The sequence below is a fragment of the Oncorhynchus gorbuscha genome, linkage group LG10 (assembly GCF_021184085.1).
Source record: "Oncorhynchus gorbuscha isolate QuinsamMale2020 ecotype Even-year linkage group LG10, OgorEven_v1.0, whole genome shotgun sequence".
In the NCBI taxonomy this organism is placed as follows: domain Eukaryota; kingdom Metazoa; phylum Chordata; class Actinopteri; order Salmoniformes; family Salmonidae; genus Oncorhynchus; species Oncorhynchus gorbuscha.
In genome coordinates, this window is record NC_060182.1 from 49,857,001 (window position 1) to 49,874,656 (window position 17,656).

Here is a 17,656-nt window from a genome sequence, read left to right on the forward strand (position 1 = left end):
GATGTAGTTGACATACACTAACCTGTTGGGAGTGCCAGTGGGGGTTCCTCATGAGTTTTAGGCCTTGGGTAGGAATGATGGACTCTGGCACTTACTACCTATTATGGGTCCAGCCATAGTGGATGCTGGACAGACTGCATGGATTAATTATTCTACTATAATCAACAGCGTTTGGTGAATTACTCCCGTGATGCACTCACTGGTATGTCTGAACAGCTTGAGGCCACATTTGGGGTTTCCAGACAGAATAGACTTGCCTTGAATATGCTTCTTGCCAGTCAGGGGGACGTCTGCAAGATGTTCGGTAAACAATGTTGCACGTATATTCCTAATAATATCAGTCCAGATGGTGGTATATCTAAGGCGGGCTTGATGCACTATCTGCTAAGATGAGGTCCACAGGGGGGGGGTGGAGGAGTCTGTTCTCTTGGCCTGGTTTGGTAAGTACACTGGTATGATGGTTACTGGATTTCTGACCCTAATTCTTGTATTATTTGTTATTGATGTGCTGCTTGCATCATACCGTGTTCTAAGAAATATGTTACAGATATGGTGAACGCTTCAGGCATGTTGCCTTTGCTTGATGCTCCAGTTGGAGATGCCGATACGGAAGCATGCTTTCAGGAGAGGATGGGACTGACTGAGGATGACACATGGTATGCTGTGGGTGAGGTAGTAGAATGATTTTACACCACCACAGTTCCTTGTTATACATTTTTATGATACGTTTTCTTTCCAGTATGTTTGTTCTCCCTGTTGTAAAGGTTTAGAGTCCCTGGGTGGCAAGGAGCCCACCTGGTACAGGATAGGAGTAGCTGAGAGGACCAGATGGTTTCTAATAATTCTTTACTCTGTTTTCCATGACCAAAATTTTATCCTACATCTTACATGTCAATAACAATAAAGTTTTATCCTGTTTTTGATAAGTGACACCCTTGTGGGTGACAAAAGGGGGAAACAAAAGCATACAACAAAGGCATATATCACTTGTTATTAATAATAAACTTTTTATTATTTTCATGAAATGCTATGACTGCTGAAATAAAGGATAATGAGTGACACCCTAGCGGGTGTCAAAAGGGAGACTTAAATTTCACACTATTTTCTTTCGTTCAGTTTTTGAATGAGCTGGTCTCTTTTGACATGAAGGTAGTTTAAACTTGTCATGCAGGTGAAAGAGGACCCAAAAGCGACTTAACAGAAACAGAGTTTATTTAAGTCCAAACAGGGAATAACAGAAATCCTCTAGTCTGTAGAGGGGAATAACTGGAGAAGCGGCCACAGACTGCAGGTCGCCTCGGGTAGGCGCAGGCCGTAGTCGACAGAGACACCTGCTCACACGCAGCATCTGACGAAGGCAAAAAACACGACAGGACAGGGCGATACACAATCACAGCAAAAACACGACAGGACAGGGCGAAACGCAATCACAGCATGGTGAATACTAAACAAGGAACCGACGGGACAGGAACGGAACACAAAGGAATAAATAGGGACTCTAATCAGGGGAAAGGATCGGGAACAGGTGTGGGAAGACTAAATGATGATTAGGGGAATAGGAACAGCTGGGAGCAGGAACGGAACGATAGAGAGAAGAGAGAGCGAGAGAGTGAGAGAGGGAGGGGGAGAGAGAGGGATAGAAGGAGGGAAAGAACCAAATAAGACCAGCAGAGGGAAACGAATAGAATGGGGAGCACAGGGACAAGACATGATAATAAATGACAAACATGACAGTACCCCCCACTCACCGAGCGCCTCCTGGCGCACTCGAGGAGGAATCCTGGCGGCAACGGAGGAAATCATCGATGAGTGAACGGTCCAGCACGTCCCGAGACGGAACCCAACTCCTCTCCTCAGGACCGTAACCCTCCCAATCCACTAAGTATTGGTGACCCCGTCCCCGAGAACGCATGTCCATGATCTTATGTACCTTGTAAATAGGTGCGCTCTCGACAAGGACGGGAGGGGGGAGGGAAGACGAACGGGGGTGCGAAGAAAGGGCTTAACACAGGAGACATGGAAGACAGGATGGACGCGACGAAGATGTCGCGGAAGAAGCAGTCGCACAGCGACAGGATTGACGACCTGGGAGACACGGAACGGACCAATGAACCGCGGAGTCAACTTACGAGAAGCTGTCGTAAGAGGAAGGTTGCGAGTGGAAAGCCACACTCTCTGGCCGCAACAATACCTTGGACTCTTAATCCTGCGTTTATTGGCGGCTCTCACCGTCTGTGCCCTGTAACGGCAAAGTGCAGACCTCACCCTCCTCCAGGTGCGCTCACAACGTTGGACAAACGCTTGAGCGGAGGGAACGCTGGACTCGGCAAGCTGGGATGAGAACAGAGGAGGCTGGTAACCCAGACTACTCTGAAACGGAGATAACCCGGTAGCAGACGAAGGAAGCGAATTGTGAGCGTATTCTGCCCAGGGGAGCTGTTCTGCCCAAGACGCAGGGTTTCTGAAAGAAAGGCTGCGTAGTATGCGACCAATCGTCTGATTGGCCCTCTCTGCTTGACCGTTAGACTGGGGATGAAACCCGGAAGAGAGACTGACGGACGCACCAATCAAACGACAGAACTCCCTCCAAAACTGTGACGTGAATTGCGGGCCTCTGTCTGAAACGGCGTCTAACGGGAGGCCATGAATTCTGAATACATTCTCAATAATGATTTGTGCCGTCTCCTTAGCGGAAGGAAGTTTAGCGAGGGGAATGAAATGTGCCGCCTTAGAGAACCTATCGACAACCGTCAGAATCACAGTCTTCCCCGCAGACAAAGGCAGACCGGTAATGAAGTCTAAGGCAATGTGAGACCATGGTCGAGAAGGAATGGGGAGCGGTCTGAGACGACCGGCAGGAGGAGAGTTACCCGACTTAGTCTGCGCGCAGTCCGAACAAGCAGCCACGAAACGGCGCGTGTCACGCTCCTGAGTCGGCCACCAAAAGCGCTGGCGAATAGACGCAAGAGTGCCTCGAACACCGGGATGACCAGCTAACTTGGCAGAGTGAGCCCACTGAAGAACAGCCAGACGAGTGGAAACAGGAACGAAAAGGAGGTTACTAGGACAAGCGCGCGGCGACGCAGTGTGCGTGAGTGCTTGCTTAACCTGTCTTTCAATTCCCCAGACTGTTAACCCGACAACACGCCCATAAGGAAGAATCCCCTCGGGATCAGTAGAAGCCACAGAAGAACTAAACAGACGGGATAAGGCATCAGGCTTGGTGTTCTTGCTACCCGGACGGTAAGAAATCACAAACTCGAAACGAGCGAAAAACAACGCCCAACGAGCTTGACGGGCATTAAGTCGTTTGGCAGAACGGATGTACTCAAGGTTCTTATGGTCTGTCCAAACGACAAAAGGAACGGTCGCCCCCTCCAACCACTGTCGCCATTCGCCTAGGGCTAAGCGGATGGCGAGCAGTTCACGGTTACCCACATCATAGTTGCGCTCAGATGGCGACAGGCGATGAGAAAAATAAGCGCAAGGATGAACCTTATCGTCAGACTGGAAGCGCTGGGATAGAATGGCTCCCACGCCTACCTCTGAAGCGTCAACCTCGACAATGAATTGTCTAGTGACGTCAGGAGTAACGAGGATAGGAGCGGACGTAAAACGTTCTTTTAGAAGATCAAAAGCTCCCTGGGCGGAACCGGACCACTTAAAACACGTCTTGACAGAAGTAAGAGCTGTGAGAGGGGCAGCAACTTGACCGAAATTACGAATGAAACGCCGATAGAAATTAGCGAAACCTAAAAAGCGCTGCAACTCGACACGTGACCTTGGAACGGGCCAATCACTGACAGCTTGGACCTTAGCGGAATCCATCTGAATGCCTTCAGCGGAAATAACGGAACCGAGAAAAGTAACGGAGGAGACATGAAAAGAGCACTTCTCAGCCTTTACGTAGAGACAATTCTCTAAAAGGCGCTGTAGAACACGTCGAACGTGCTGAACATGAATCTCGAGTGACGGAGAAAAAATCAGGATATCGTCAAGATAGACAAAAACAAAAATGTTCAGCATGTCTCTCAGAACATCATTAACTAATGCCTGAAAAACAGCTGGCGCATTGGCGAGACCGAACGGCAGAACCCGGTACTCAAAATGCCCTAACGGAGTGTTAAACGCCGTTTTCCACTCGTCCCCCTCTCTGATGCGCACGAGATGGTAAGCGTTACGAAGGTCCAACTTAGTAAAGCACCTGGCTCCCTGCAGAATCTCGAAGGCTGATGACATAAGGGGAAGCGGATAACGATTCTTAACCGTTATGTCATTCAGCCCTCGATAATCCACGCAGGGCGCAGAGTACCGTCCTTCTTCTTAACAAAAAGAACCCCGCCCCGGCCGGAGAAGAAGAAGGCACTATGGTACCGGCGTCAAGAGACACAGACAAATAATCCTCGAGAGCCTTACGTTCGGGAGCCGACAGAGAGTATAGTCTACCTCGAGGAGGAGTGGTCCCCGGAAGGAGATCAATACTACAATCATACGACCGGTGAGGAGGAAGGGAGTTGGCTCGGGACCGACTGAAGACCGTGCGCAGATCATGATATTCCTCCGGCACTCCTGTCAAATCGCCAGGTTCCTCCTGAGAAGTAGGGACAGAAGAAACGGGAGGGATGGCAGACATTAAACACTTCACATGACAAGAAACGTTCCAGGATAGGATAGAATTACTAGACCAATTAATAGAAGGATTATGACATACTAGCCAGGGATGACCCAAAACAACAGGTGTAAACGGTGAACGGAAAATCAAAAAAGAAATAGTCTCACTGTGGTTACCAGATACTGTGAGGGTTAAAGGTAGTGTCTCAAATCTGATACTGGGAAGATGACTACCATCTAAGGCGAACATGGGCGTAGGCTTCTCTAACTCTCTGAAAGGAATGTCATGTTTCCGAACCCATGCTTCGTCCATGAAACAACCCTCAGCCCCAGAGTCTATCAAGGCACTACATGTAGCACCCGAACCGGTCCAGCGTAGGTGGACCGACAAAGTAGTACAGGACTTAGATGGAGAGACTTGAGTAGTTGCGCTCACCTGTAGCCCTCCGCTTACAGATGAGCTCTGGCTTTTACTGGACATGAATTAACAAAATGTCCAGCAACTCCGCAATAGAGGCACAGGCGGTTGGTGATCCTCCGTTCCCTCTCCTTATTCGAGATGCGAATCCCTCCCAGCTGCATGGGCTCAGTCTCAAAGCCAGAGGAGGGAGATGGTTGCGATGCGGAGCAGGGAAACACCGTTGATGCGAGCTCTCTTCCACGAGCCCGGTGACGAAGATCTACCCGTCGTTCTATGCGGATGGCGAGAGCAATCAATGAGTCCACATCTGAAGGAACCTCCCGGGAGAGAATCTCATCCTTAACCACTGCGTGGAGTCCCTCCAGAAAACGAGCGAGCAGCGCCGGCTCGTTCCACTCACTAGAGGCAGCAAGAGTGCGAAACTCAATAGAATAATCCGTTATGGACCGTTCACCTTGGCATAAGGAAGCCAGGGCCCTAGAAGCCTCCCCACCAAAAACTGAACGGTCAAAAACCCGAATCATCTCCTCTTTAAAGTTCTGGAACTTGTTAGAGCAATCAGCCCTTGCCTCCCAGATAGCTGTGCCCCATTCTCGAGCCCGGCCAGTAAGGAGTGAAATGACGTAAGCAACCCGAGCTCTCTCTCTAGAGTATGTGTTGGGTTGGAGAGAGAACACAATCTCACACTGCGTGAGAAAGGAGCGGCACTCAGTGGGCTGCCCGGAGTAGCAAGGTGGGTTATTAACCCTAGGTTCTGGAGGCTCGGCAGGCCAGGAAGTAACAGGTGGCACGAGACGTAGACTCTGGAACTGTCCAGAGAGGTCGGAAACCTGAGCGGCCAGGTTCTCCACGGCATGGCGAGCAGCAGACAATTCCTGCTCGTGTCTGCCGAGCATGGCTCCTTGGATCTCGACGGCAGTGTAACGAGCGTCTGAAGTCGCTGGGTCCATTCCTTGGTCGGTTCCTTCTGTCATGCAGGTGAAAGAGGACCCAAAAGCGACTTAACAGAAACAGAGTTTATTTAAGTCCAAACAGGGAATAACAGAAATCCTCTAGTCTGTAGAGGGGAATAACTGGAGAAGCGGCCACAGACTGCAGGTCGCCTCGGGTAGGCGCAGGCCGTAGTCGACAGAGACACCTGCTCACACGCAGCATCTGACGAAGGCAAAAACACGACAGGACAGGGCGATACACAATCACAGCAAAAACACGACAGGACAGGGCGAAACGCAATCACAGCATGGTGAATACTAAACAAGGAACCGACGGGACAGGAACGGAACACAAAGGAATAAATAGGGACTCTAATCAGGGAAAGGATCGGGAACAGGTGTGGGAAGACTAAATGATGATTAGGGGAATAGGAACAGCTGGGAGCAGGAACGGAACGATAGAGAGAAGAGAGAGCGAGAGAGTGAGAGAGGGAGGGGGAGAGAGAGGGATAGAAGGAGGGAAAGAACCAAATAAGACCAGCAGAGGGAAACGAATAGAATGGGGAGCACAGGGACAAGACATGATAATAAATGACAAACATGACAAAACTTTGTAACTGTTATATGATTCATTGCTGAATTTTTGTTCACACCCTTGGGGTTATTTTACATTATAGCCATTACCATATATAATATTGAATATTATCTGCTGTTGCCTTGTGTGGATGTATGTATGTGTTATGCTACCTAGCTGATTTGAAACATTGTTAAAAGTATCAGGGCCATGGGACTTTCTCATGATGGAAAAATACAGAGTAGCAGGAACTGTTCAAATGAGTTAGAAGGGAGGGAACATTCAGAGCGGGGTGTTGCGAGAACAAGCGGTCTTTTGTTAGATAACAGGAGCCAGGTGGGAGATAACGGTATGGAGCATGAGACCCATCTTTCAGTATCATTTTTCCTTTCATTTTGAGCTGTTTGTTCTCCCCTCTGTTACATGAGGGTTGTAAGTTCCTAGGTGGCTGGTAGCCAACTTAGTACATAGTGGGATTGAGTTGGGAACATGGTGGGAATACATATACATCCATTTATTTTTAATGTTGTGCCTTATTTCATAGCCCCTTTGGGACAAGTTTTCTTTTGTATCAGAATCTAGTTAGGTTGTGTCACGTCTCTGGGGAGGGATTTGTATAGGACTGCTAATTCTTATGTAGGTGACATTACTGCTATTGCATTGTTATAACTGAGACAACACATAACAACGTATTTTCATAGTAAAACAGGTTGGGCCCCATACAGGATACTCCTAGCCACAGGTGCTGGCCGGGAGTTCGGCCATAACTCCTCTGAAGATAGGGACGCACACACATTACACACTGAATCCTCTGAAGATAGGGACGCACACACATTACACACTGACTCCTCTGAAGACAGGGACGACGCACATACAATACACACTAACTGCCGAGGACACACAGATAAGACATACATCCACACATTGGGAAGAAGAGACACAGCCTTGACTTGCAGACAAACTAGCACACACACATAATCTCCCTCCCAGCCGAACATTGTGTGACTGAAGATAGCGCACACACCATATCCCCTTTTCAGCTGAACATGGTGTGACGACCAAGAACAGGCATGGCAGGATTCTACGATGAAGGACAGACAACAGAGCCAATGCCGGACGACTACACCCCAGCCTGATCCAATCCGAAGATCCGATCTTCCTTTTCTTCTCTTCCTGCTTTCCTTCCTTTCTCCTCTTCTTTCTTTTTACCGTCCTGAAAAGACCTTCCGTCCCCCTCTTCTTCCCCCATCCCCCGCTCCTGCTCCCCCTCCAGCTGCAGACGCGTATGACCGCTGACGAGCCGGGCAATCGCGCCACAGGTGCCGAATGGATCCACACCCGTGGCAGGCCTTCGGCTCGTCACAATCCTTGGCCTCGTGCTCGCCTGATCCGCAGAATCTACACCTTCTATTGCTGCACGAGGCCAGGATGTGCCCATAGGCCATACAGCGCCTGCAGAACGGGGGCTGACGTGCATAATATAATGTCCCCCTGTCAGCCCCCAGGGAGAACATAGCCGGGGGATGGAGGTACCCTCCCAATCCATTAGGATCTTCCCGGAGGAGGGCTTGAAACCCCCTCCTCCCCGTCCAAAATCCCAACGAGTCCGTGAGGTGCCTTCCTGAGGAGACATTATCCATATATCTCCTCAGGAAGGCCCTCACCTCTTCATCCTTTAGAAATGGGTTGTACATGTTCACTGTCACCATTCTAAAATTGTTTCTCGCCAGACTCTTGACTTCGTACAGGCCCATCAGCCCTGTGTCTCCAGCTTCTTTCACCTTCTTGATAATTTCGTCATGCTTGCTCTCTGTATAGAACGCGACTTCGAAAGCTCCCTCCAAAGAGTTCCCTTGTAGGCAGAACACTTCATTAACCTTCAGCTTCAGTATCCCCATCAAAATGGTTCTACCGAATATCTCACGTCCAAAAGGCTCCTTTATCTTCTCCTTCCACGTAAACCTTATCGTGTTTGTAAGTCCAGTCGCTGGGACCGACCTATAGGATTTGTTTTGCGCCATCTCCGCAAGGAGGATGACGCACGCGTTTCCCAAACTTTTTCAAAAAGCAGAAAAAGTTATGAAAAATCCAAAATTTTGTACCGCTCTCCTGGGACGACCTCTTGGCTCAGGGGCTCTAGGACACCTCGGTGTCAAGCTTGTACTGAGCCAAAAGGCCGAGAAGCGATAACCCACAAATGGAACCCTGCAACCGCCGGGCCCCCGGGGGTCTCGACAGACCTCAGCGGGTAGGCAAAAGCCGGCGGCTCCTCCCTCCCTCAGTCACTCCCTCAGTCACTCCCTCAGTCACTCCCTCAGTCACTCCCTCAGTCACTCCTCACTCACCCACTCACTCACTCACTCACTCACTCACTCACTCACTCACTCACTCACTCACCCACTCACTCACTCACTCACTCACTCACTCACTCACTCACTCACTCGTGTTTTTTGGAAAAAGTCGCTAATGAGTCTTTAAGTCACTATTCTGGCCCACCTCTGTCAATTTCTCTTGAAACAAGATAGCGGGCTCTGCAAGAAGCAAAGCCCCTCCAAAAATACGTTAAACTCGTAAGTATTCCTCTCCACGGAAGTCTTTAGTAAAAGGCGAAAGGCTTGTGCGTAATGAAGAGAAACCAGAGTCGTATGGAAGTCAGAGGTCGGGGTCCGAGACACACTCTGTGCAGCACTCTAGGCCAGGTTCCCGCGGTTGCTCCCGGAACCCACTCTTCCAACTTTTCGAGGGCTGTGGATAAAAAGAAGAAGGTCACAGACACAGAGACACAGAGACACAGAGACACAGAGGTACAGAGGTACAGAGACAGAGAGAGACAGACAAAAACACACACACACACACACACAAACACACACAATCCTGGCCCAATTTATTTATTTTATTATTATTTATTTTTTTAAACAAAAATGGCGGGAAACGGGGGACCCCATTGAAGAGCGCTTCGCCTTTCTTTCAGTTTGAATGTTTCTTTCTTTCTTCTCTTCTGCTAGCTAGCTAGCACAGCAGAAGAGAAGAAGGAAAGACAGCACAGCAAAAATTGGGAGCTTGTTTATGGAAAACACGTTTTTCTGTATTTCAATGTTGCAACTTGCTGAAAACTGTCCACAATGTTCATTTCATCTCAAATAGACAGCACAGCAAAAATTGGACATCCAGAGTGCATCAAACATGATTTAGAGCTTGTTTATGGAAAAAAACGTTTTTTCTGTATTTCAATGTTGCAACTTGCTGAAAACTGTCCACAATGTTCATTTCATCTCAAATAGACAGCACAGCAAAAATTGGACATCCAGAGTGCATCAAACATGATTTAGAGCTTGTTTATGGAAAAAACGTTTTTTCTGTATTTCAATGTTGCAACTTGCTGAAAACTGTCCACAATGTTCATTTCATCTCAAATAGACAGCACAGCAAAAATTGGACATCCAGAGTGCATCAAACATGATTTAGAGCTTGTTTATGGAAAAAAGTTTTTTTTCTGTATTTCAATGTTGCAACTTGCTGAAAACTGTCCACAATGTTCATTTCATCTCAAATAGACAGCACAGCAAAAATTGGACATCCAGAGTGCATCAAACATGATTTAGAGCTTGTTTATGGAAAAAAAAACGTTTTTTTTCTGTATTTCAATGTTGCAACTTGCTGAAAACTGTCCACAATGTTCATTTCATCTCAAATAGACAGCACAGCAAAAATTGGACATCCAGAGTGCATCAAACATGATTTAGAGCTTGTTTATGGAAAAAAAAACGTTTTTTTCTGTATTTCAATGTTGCAACTTGCTGAAAACTGTCCACAATGTTCATTTCATCTCAAATAGACAGCACAGCAAAAATTGGACATCCAGAGTGCATCAAACATGATTTAGAGCTTGTTTATGGAAAAAACGTTTTTTCTGTATTTCAATGTTGCAACTTGCTGAAAACTGTCCACAATGTTCATTTCATCTCAAATAGACAGCACAGCAAAAATTGGACATCCAGAGTGCATCAAACATGATTTAGAGCTTGTTTATGGAAAAAAACGTTTTTTCTGTATTTCAATGTTGCAACTTGCTGAAAACTGTCCACAATGTTCATTTCATCTCAAATAGACAGCACAGCAAAAATTGGACATCCAGAGTGCATCAAACATGATTTAGAGCTTGTTTATGGAAAAAACGTTTTTTCTGTATTTCAATGTTGCAACTTGCTGAAAACTGTCCACAATGTTCATTTCATCTCAAATAGACAGCACAGCAAAAATTGGACATCCAGAGTGCAGCAAACATGATTTAGAGCTTGTTTATGGAAAAAACGTTTTTTCTGTATTTCAATGTTGCAACTTGCTGAAAACTGTCCACAATGTTCATTTCATCTCAAATAGACAGCACAGCAAAAATTGGACATCAGAGTGCATCAAACATGATTTAGAGCTTGTTTATGGAAAAACGTTTTTTTCTGTATTTCAATGTTGCAACTTGCTGAAAACTGTCCACAATGTTCATTTCATCTCAAATAGACAGCACAGCAAAAATTGGACATCCAGAGTGCATCAAACATGATTTAGAGCTTGTTTATGGAAAAACGTTTTTTCTGTATTTCAATGTTGCAACTTGCTGAAAACTGTCCACAATGTTCATTTCATCTCAAATAGACAGCACAGCAAAAATTGGACATCCAGAGTGCATCAAACATGATTTAGAGCTTGTTTATGGAAAAAAGTTTTTTCTGTATTTCAATGTTGCAACTTGCTGAAAACTGTCCACAATGTTCATTTCATCTCAAATAGACAGCACAGCAAAAATTGGACATCCAGAGTGCATCAAACATGATTTAGAGCTTGTTTATGGAAAAAACGTTTTTTCTGTATTTCAATGTTGCAACTTGCTGAAAACTGTCCACAAATTTCATCTCAAATAGACAGCACAGCAAAAATTGGACATCCAGAGTGCATCAAACATGATTTAGAGCTTGTTTATGGAAAAAAAAATGTTTTTTTCTGTATTTCAATGTTGCAACTTGCTGAAAACTGTCCACAATGTTCATTTCATCTCAAATAGACAGCACAGCAAAAATTGGACATCCAGAGTGCATCAAACATGATTTAGAGCTTGTTTATGGAAAACACATTTTTTTCTGTATTTCAATGTTGCAACTTGCTGAAAACTGTCCACAATGTTCATTTCATCTCAAATAGACAGCACAGCAAAAATTGGACATCCAGAGTGCATCAAACATGATTTAGAGCTTGTTTATGGAAAAAAACGTTTTTTTTCTGTATTTCAATGTTGCAACTTGCTGAAAACTGTCCACAATGTTCATTTCATCTCAAATAGACAGCACAGCAAAAATTGGACATCCAGAGTGCATCAAACATGATTTAGAGCTTGTTTATGGAAAAAAACAACGTTTTTTCTGTATTTCAATGTTGCAACTTGCTGAAAACTGTCCACAATGTTCATTTCATCTCAAATAGACAGCACAGCAAAAATTGGACATCCAGAGTGCATCAAACATGATTTAGAGCTTGTTTATGGAAAAACGTTTTTTTCTGTATTTCAATGTTGCAACTTGCTGAAAACTGTCCACAATGTTCATTTCATCTCAAATAGACAGCACAGCAAAAATTGGACATCCAGAGTGCATCAAACATGATTTAGAGCTTGTTTATGGAAAAAACGTTTTTTCTGTATTTCAATGTTGCAACTTGCTGAAAACTGTCCACAATGTTCATTTCATCTCAAATAGACAGCACAGCAAAAATTGGACATCCAGAGTGCATCAAACATGATTTAGAGCTTGTTTATGGAAAAAAAGTTTTTTCTGTATTTCAATGTTGCAACTTGCTGAAAACTGTCCACAATGTTCATTTCATCTCAAATAGACAGCACAGCAAAAATTGGACATCCAGAGTGCATCAAACATGATTTAGAGCTTGTTTATGGAAAAAAGTTTTTTCTGTATTTCAATGTTGCAACTTGCTGAAAACTGTCCACAATGTTCATTTCATCTCAAATAGACAGCACAGCAAAAATTGGACATCCAGAGTGCATCAAACATGATTTAGAGCTTGTTTATGGAAAAAAAAAACGTTTTTTCTGTATTTCAATGTTGCAACTTGCTGAAAACTGTCCACAATGTTCATTTCATCTCAAATAGACAGCACAGCAAAAATTGGACATCCAGAGTGCATCAAACATGATTTAGAGCTTGTTTATGGAAAAAACGTTTTTTTTGTATTTCAATGTTGCAACTTGCTGAAAACTGTCCACAATGTTCATTTCATCTCAAATAGACAGCACAGCAAAAATTGGACATCCAGAGTGCAGCAAACATGATTTAGAGCTTGTTTATGGAAAAAAAAAAACGTTTTTTCTGTATTTCAATGTTGCAACTTGCTGAAAACTGTCCACAATGTTCATTTCATCTCAAATAGACAGCACAGCAAAAATTGGACATCCAGAGTGCATCAAACATGATTTAGAGCTTGTTTATGGAAAAAACGTTTTTTTTCTGTATTTCAATGTTGCAACTTGCTGAAAACTGTCCACAATGTTCATTTCATCTCAAATAGACAGCACAGCAAAAATTGGACATCCAGAGTGCATCAAACATGATTTAGAGCTTGTTTATGGAAAAAAACGTTTTTCTGTATTTCAATGTTGCAACTTGCTGAAAACTGTCCACAATGTTCATTTCATCTCAAATAGACAGCACAGCAAAAATTGGACATCCAGAGTGCATCAAACATGATTTAGAGCTTGTTTATGGAAAAAAAAGTTTTTTTCTGTATTTCAATGTTGCAACTTGCTGAAAACTGTCCACAATGTTCATTTCATCTCAAATAGACAGCACAGCAAAAATTGGACATCCAGAGTGCATCAAACATGATTTAGAGCTTGTTTATGGAAAAAAAAAAACGTTTTTTCTGTTTTCAATGTTGCAACTTGCTGAAAACTGTCCACAATGTTCATTTCATCTCAAATAGACAGCACAGCAAAAATTGGACATCCAGAGTGCATCAAACATGATTTAGAGCTTGTTTATGGAAAAAAAAGTTTTTTCTGTATTTCAATGTTGCAACTTGCTGAAAACTGTCCACAATGTTCATTTCATCTCAAATAGACAGCACAGCAAAAATTGGACATCCAGAGTGCATCAAACATGATTTAGAGCTTGTTTATGGAAAAAAAACTTTTTTTCTGTATTTCAATGTTGCAACTTGCTGAAAACTGTCCACAATGTTCATTTCATCTCAAATAGACAGCACAGCAAAAATTGGACATCCAGAGTGCATCAAACATGATTTAGAGCTTGTTTATGGAAAAAAACGTTTTTTCTGTATTTCAATGTTGCAACTTGCTGAAAACTGTCCACAATGTTCATTTCATCTCAAATAGACAGCACAGCAAAAATTGGACATCCAGAGTGCATAACATGATTTAGAGCTTGTTTATGGAAAAAACGTTTTTTCTGTATTTCAATGTTGCAACTTGCTGAAAACTGTCCACAATGTTCATTTCATCTCAAATAGACAGCACAGCAAAAATTGGACATCCAGAGTGCATCAAACATGATTTAGAGCTTGTTTATGGAAAAAAACGTTTTTTCTGTATTTCAATGTTGCAACTTGCTGAAAACTGTCCACAATGTTCATTTCATCTCAAATAGACAGCACAGCAAAAATTGGACATCCAGAGTGCATCAAACATGATTTAGAGCTTGTTTATGGAAAAAAAAAAACGTTTTTTCTGTATTTCAATGTTGCAACTTGCTGAAAACTGTCCACAATGTTCATTTCATCTCAAATAGACAGCACAGCAAAAATTGGACATCCAGAGTGCATCAAACATGATTTAGAGCTTGTTTATGGAAAAAAAAAAGTTTTTTCTGTATTTCAATGTTGCAACTTGCTGAAAACTGTCCACAATGTTCATTTCATCTCAAATAGACAGCACAGCAAAAATTGGACATCCAGAGTGCATCAAACATGATTTAGAGCTTGTTTATGGAAAAAACGTTTTTTCTGTATTTCAATGTGGCAACTTGCTGAAAACTGTCCACAATGTTCATTTCATCTCAAATAGACAGCACAGCAAAAATTGGACATCCAGAGTGCATCAAACATGATTTAGAGCTTGTTTATGGAAAAAAAGTTTTTTTCTGTATTTCAATGTTGCAACTTGCTGAAAACTGTCCACAATGTTCATTTCATCTCAAATAGACAGCACAGCAAAAATTGGACATCCAGAGTGCAGCAAACATGATTTAGAGCTTGTTTATGGAAAAACGTTTTTTTTTGTATTTCAATGTTGCAACTTGCTGAAAACTGTCCACAATGTTCATTTCATCTCAAATAGACAGCACAGCAAAAATTGGATGTATTTCAATGTTGCAACTTGCTGAAAACTGTGCATAATGTTCATTTCATCTCAAATAGACAGCACAGCAAAAATTGGACATCCAGAGTGCATCAAACATGATTTAGAGCTTGTTTATGGAAAAATTTTTTTTTTCTGTATTTCAATGTGCAACTTGCTGAAAACTGTCCACAGTGTTCATTTAATCTCAAATAGACAGCACAGCAAAAATTGGACATCCTGAGTGCAGCAAACATGATTTAACCAAACATGATTTAGACCTTTGTAGCGATACGAAACCTTCAGCCCCGCCCCTTGGCCGGCAGCGGGGTTGCTAGAGGTGGTTAGCGTCCCGTTCCCTGGATTGGACAGGGCACTATAGGTACTTCAGGTTATCTCGGTATAACCAGGACCGCTCGCGTAGCCCTGCCTCTCTTTCTATATCGAAGCGTTGTCCGCGTAGAGAGGTCTTTTGCCTTGTCACTCTCAACGGTCTAGCTCTAGCTGGGATGTGTGAACCCCACCTTTATCCTCTAGACTCTTTGTTTCACCACTAATTGGTCCTCGAGTTATTATTAAGCACTAGTCCTACCAGTCTCTATATGATTTCCCTGTGGTTGAGTGTTTCCCCTCTGTGATGTATCTAGTTTAAAGTGTGAAGACCTTTAGTCAACTTAGTCTCACTACTCTGCCCGTCGGCTATGTATCGCTTGGAAAATAAAACTTAGATAGATCGATTAGACAATTAAATGAATCACTACTGGACGCACCTTCCTCTTTGTCATTTAATAGTAACTCATTCTGTCATAGAGTACTGATCTCCGTTTCCAGTGTCCTGGTAGCGGGGAGTGTCAGAGTTGTTATCTCCCGTGCAGTTAACTGTCTTTGAGAGAACTGTTTACTCGAGACAAAATAAGACTACCGTTTATTTTTGAAAACACTCTGTTTTTTGTCTTTTACAATCAAACACACTTCAAAATACACAATTGTTACTCGGTCACACACAGCGTTAATCAAAAACATGCAAATGCCTTAATGCTCTATAAAATGCCTGGTACAATGATAACACTTATCTCTAATAAAATATAATACTTCAACTTAATTACCTTTAAAAGATGACAGGGAGACCCACGAGATCAGGAGCGGTGTTTCAATCGGTCAGAGTTCTGAGAATTTAGTTTATGTATCGATCACTCCTATGAGGAATCGTTGGTTCAACTAAATTTCGAGATTCAAGTTAGACTGAGTACTCTAACCTGCCCTCAAGTTGGATAGTATTGTCAAATAACCCGCAACCGCGATTCCAGGGCAAGGCACTGTGTTACAACAGTACAAGTGTCACTGGGTCAGTCGGAGACAGAGTCGATTCGAACAATTTTCCAACCGTTCTCAGCAGGTGGTAATTTTGCCATTGATCTACCGCAGTGTCTGGGGCAAGCAACCCGGCCGGTGCTACAGTGTTCCTCGGTCAATTAAGACTTTGTCACAACGGTACACTCGGTCCAAACGTATGCTGCACACAGGGTCAACTGGTCGATAGGTAAACAGACTCTTACCCTGGTATCCAGCAAGTTAGAATCTTTAAGTAATTTGAGTCAGGTGGCAATTACCCGAAGTCAAATGGTTGTCTAAATGAATTCAGAATTCAAGAAGTCAGCGCCATAGTAATGGCAATTTTCTCTTTATATAGCTTTTGGTCACCACTCAAGTCCCACTTGTGGTTTCTGCACTACTGTGCCTCATAGGCATCCTCTAACCGCAGCAAGACAGTACATATATGGTCTTCCCCTTAAGGCGGTGCCTTTTACTCTATTAGCAGTGCTTCAAGCATTTTCTCCCATTCTGCAGCTGCGTCAGATGGTGGAGGCCGTTCTTCCTGGTACCATGTTGTTGAGGTGGGTGGTTGACTGGCGCCCTCTCCTGGTGACTGTGACCACTCTGGTAGCTCATCAGACCTGCTCATGTCTAACTGTACTGGTGGTACATAGGGTAGTGGCAGCGGGAGGGGGGCAGGAGGGAGATCCATGTTGCGTTTCAATACACCTTGTTTATGGAAAAGTGGTAATTTCTGTAGATCAATTGCTGCAATTTGCCAAAAATTGTCCACAGTGTACCTATCATCTTGTTTGAACATCTGCTCCTCTTTCACCCACAGGAGGCGCCAGGCAAGTGGTACAGACAAGTACAGGGCAATTCAAGGGGCACATGACGATGACTAAAGGGCAAGACAATGGGCAACACCCCAAAGCTCCCAAATCCGAACCCCCACAAAAAACGAATATAGCTGTGCCTCTGCCTGTCCAGGGTCCCTGTACAACTGGCGCCTCGAAATACCCACCATCCCCCATCTTCAACCCCAACCACAGCCTAAACCCACACACCCTTCCCAAAAACCCTTCTATCACAAGGCTAGGCTGAACTACAAGGTGGCAGATTGGAACATTGAGGGACACACACCAACACTCATCATAGGAGACTCAAACCTCAACCGGATCCTACCATTCAATAACCCCAAAATCCAGGTAGACAGTTACCCAGGGGCAACATTCTATCATTTCATAAAAGTACTGGAGAAAACCCCCATACATAGAGACACAGCGACTGTTGTTATCTCGGTGGGCTTGAACAATAAGGACCATGACCCATTCCAAACATCACTAAAACAGCTGTCAGGTATGCACAAGGAGGCAAAGAAAACATTTCCAAACGCAACAATATACTACATTCCTGTCATCAGCCATTCACCTCTTCTTACCCCACAG

At 44.0% G+C, this 17,656-nt stretch overlaps 1 non-coding gene across 1 annotated transcript; it reads right to left on the reverse strand.

The window, feature by feature from the left end:
• Positions 1–9,065: 9,065 nt before the first annotated feature.
• On the reverse strand, positions 9,066–9,182 carry LOC124047031. The gene has a single exon (XR_006841081.1). It is a non-coding gene; the product is annotated as a U5 spliceosomal RNA (small nuclear RNA).
• Positions 9,183–17,656: the final 8,474 nt, after the last annotated feature.